This window comes from Styela clava, unplaced genomic scaffold, assembly GCF_964204865.1.
Source record: "Styela clava unplaced genomic scaffold, kaStyClav1.hap1.2 HAP1_SCAFFOLD_248, whole genome shotgun sequence".
Classification (NCBI taxonomy): Eukaryota; Metazoa; Chordata; class Ascidiacea; order Stolidobranchia; family Styelidae; genus Styela; species Styela clava.
Genome location: NW_027556428.1, coordinates 10,001 through 12,500, shown reverse-complemented (window position 1 = coordinate 12,500; position 2,500 = coordinate 10,001). Strand labels below are relative to the sequence as shown.

General features: G+C 61.1%; 2 non-coding genes and 1 pseudogene across 2 annotated transcripts in view; all 3 read right to left on the bottom strand.

Moving 5' to 3' along the window:
* Positions 1-971, bottom strand: part of LOC144418442 (large subunit ribosomal RNA) — a 3,695-nt pseudogene extending 2,724 nt beyond the window's left edge.
* A 288-nt stretch (positions 972-1,259) lies between these two features.
* LOC144418444 (5.8S ribosomal RNA) lies at positions 1,260-1,413 on the bottom strand. Its single transcript, XR_013473461.1, has one exon. It is a non-coding gene; the product is annotated as a 5.8S ribosomal RNA (ribosomal RNA).
* A 298-nt stretch (positions 1,414-1,711) lies between these two features.
* Positions 1,712-2,500, bottom strand: part of LOC144418447 (small subunit ribosomal RNA) — a 1,810-nt gene continuing 1,021 nt past the window's right edge. Inside the window, exon 1 of the ribosomal RNA XR_013473464.1 lies at positions 1,712-2,500. This exon is cut by the window's right edge and continues 1,021 nt beyond it. This is a non-coding gene — a ribosomal RNA (small subunit ribosomal RNA).

Here is a 2,500-nt window from a genome sequence, read left to right as displayed (position 1 = left end):
TCGGCCGGTCGTGCGCCGGCGCCCGCACGGGGCTCCGGGTCCGACCTCGTTCGGCCAAAGGCCGCCTTCACTTTCATTTCGCCTGCGAGTCTCGAACCACTCGACGACTCGCGCTCATGTTAGACTCCTTGGTCCGTGTTTCAAGACGGGTCGGGAGGGTGGCCGACGTGGCCACGGACCCCGAGCGCGTCGACGGCGCGCCACCGAAGCGGCAGCCCGCCGAACACCGGCACTGCGTACAGTGCAGGCGAACGACAAGCCAGCCGAACGGCGACGGCCGCACACAGAGAGCGCGCGGCATCCTTTCCTCGATCCGCCGCCGGGCCGCACCGCCCGCGCGCTGTAACACCCCCGCCGGAGCGGAGGCCACCTTCGCGCGGGGACTTAGACCGACGGCAAACCGGTCGTGACCCGCGCCGGTCGCTAGTGCGCTGAGACGGTGCGCGAGCCGACTCGGCAGCGGCGCCTTAAGCGTCCGCGAACCGAGACGGCGCGCCCCCGCACCCAACTGAAAGCGAGCCGGCGACCTGACGGGCCCTCCCGTTTGCCTCTCAACGGTTTCACGTACTCTTGAACTCTCTCTTCAAAGTGCTTTTCAACTTTCCCTCACGGTACTTGTCCGCTATCGGTCTCGCGACCGTATTTAGTCTTAGGTGGAGTTTACCACCCGCTTTGGGCTGCATTCCCAAACAACCCGACTCCGAGAAGACCCGAAGCGGCCAAGGCAAGCGCCCCTATGGGCCTAACACCCGCCGTGGGACGAGGCCTCGATCAGAAGGACACCGGCGCTCGCCGTCAGCCGCACTGGGACTTCCGTACGTCACAACTCGGCGCGCTCGAAAAGCGCGCAGATTCGACGCTGGACTCTTCCCGGTTCACTCGCCGTTACTCAGGGAATCCCTGTTGGTTTCTTTTCCTCCGCTTAATAATATGCTTAAATTCAGCGGGTGCTCTCGCCTGAACTCAGGTCGTATGTGTCAAGCGGGCCGTTTCTTACACGGCCCGCTGGCATCGCAAGTCGTCGCCGCCGGCGCCGACCGAGCGCGTACCGTCGCCGCCTTGGCCCACGGTCGGTCTTGATCTCGTGACCGGACCGACCGACCTGGACCCGCCCCTCGAACGTAGTTGAACACGTCGAGGGGCCGGCGGTGTACGGGACACGCGGTCGCGCCGAGAAAGCTCGGCGACCGCTTCAACTTGGGGCGACGCCCGGCCGTCTTCGCAGAGGCCAGGCGACGGCCCTCGGGTGAGGACGAACGCGACCCTGAGGCAGACGCGGTCCCGGGATTGACCCGAGACCGCAATTCGCGTTCAGAAGGTCGACGTTCAATGTGTTCTGCAATTCACATTACTTCTCGCACTTGGCTGCGTCCTTCATCGACTCGCGAGCCGAGTGATCCACCGTTAAGAGTCGTCCTCGACGTTTCGCCCGGCGCCGAAGCGCGCGGACGTCACACTGTGGGATCGACCACAAAACCACCACCGACAACAACTGCACAAAAACACCAACAAACGGCGCCGAGCGACCGCCGGGCTGGGCCGGCGGCACATCGAGCGCGGTGCCCAGAAGCCACCATCGCACTCGGCTGCCTTGCTATGCCAACGTGTTACGCGTGTCGCACGGGGCGGAACCCCGATTGACGGCCGCCCTCTCGGCGGCACCCAAAGACAATTCAGTGCGCGGTCGGCCGGGGCCTACCACCACCTTCGGTAATGATCCTTCCGCAGGTTCACCTACGGAAACCTTGTTACGACTTTTACTTCCTCTAAATGATCAAGTTTGATCGTCTTCTCGACACGCCGACGCGGCCGTTGCCAGCCGCGACGGGGCCGATCCAAGGATCTCACTAAACCATTCAATCGGTAGTAGCGACGGGCGGTGTGTACAAAGGGCAGGGACGTAATCAACGCAAGTTGATGACTTGCGCTTACTGGGAATTCCTCGTTCAAGGGAAACAATTGCAAGTCCCTATCCCAATCACGAATGAGGTTCAACGGGTTACCCGGACCTTTCGGCCTAGGTTAGACACTCGCTGCTTCACTCAGTGTAGCGCGCGTGCGGCCCCGGACATCTAAGGGCATCACAGACCTGTTATTGCTCAATCTCGTGTGGCTAAACGCCACTAGTCCCTCTAAGAAGTTAGACGCCGACCGAGAAGGTCGCGTAACTATTTAGCATGCCAGAGTCTCGTTCGTTATCGGAATTAACCAGACAAATCGCTCCACCAACTAAGAACGGCCATGCACCACCACCCACAGAATCAAGAAAGAGCTCTCAATCTGTCAATCCTACCTGTGTCCGGGCCGGGTGAGTTTCCCCGTGTTGAGTCAAATTAAGCCGCAGGCTCCACTCCTGGTGGTGCCCTTCCGTCAATTCCTTTAAGTTTCAGCTTTGCAACCATACTTCCCCCGGAACCCAAAGACTTTGGTTTCCCGGAAGCTGCCGGAAAGGTCGTCATGGTAACGCCTCCCGATCGCTAGTTGGCATCGTTTATAGTCA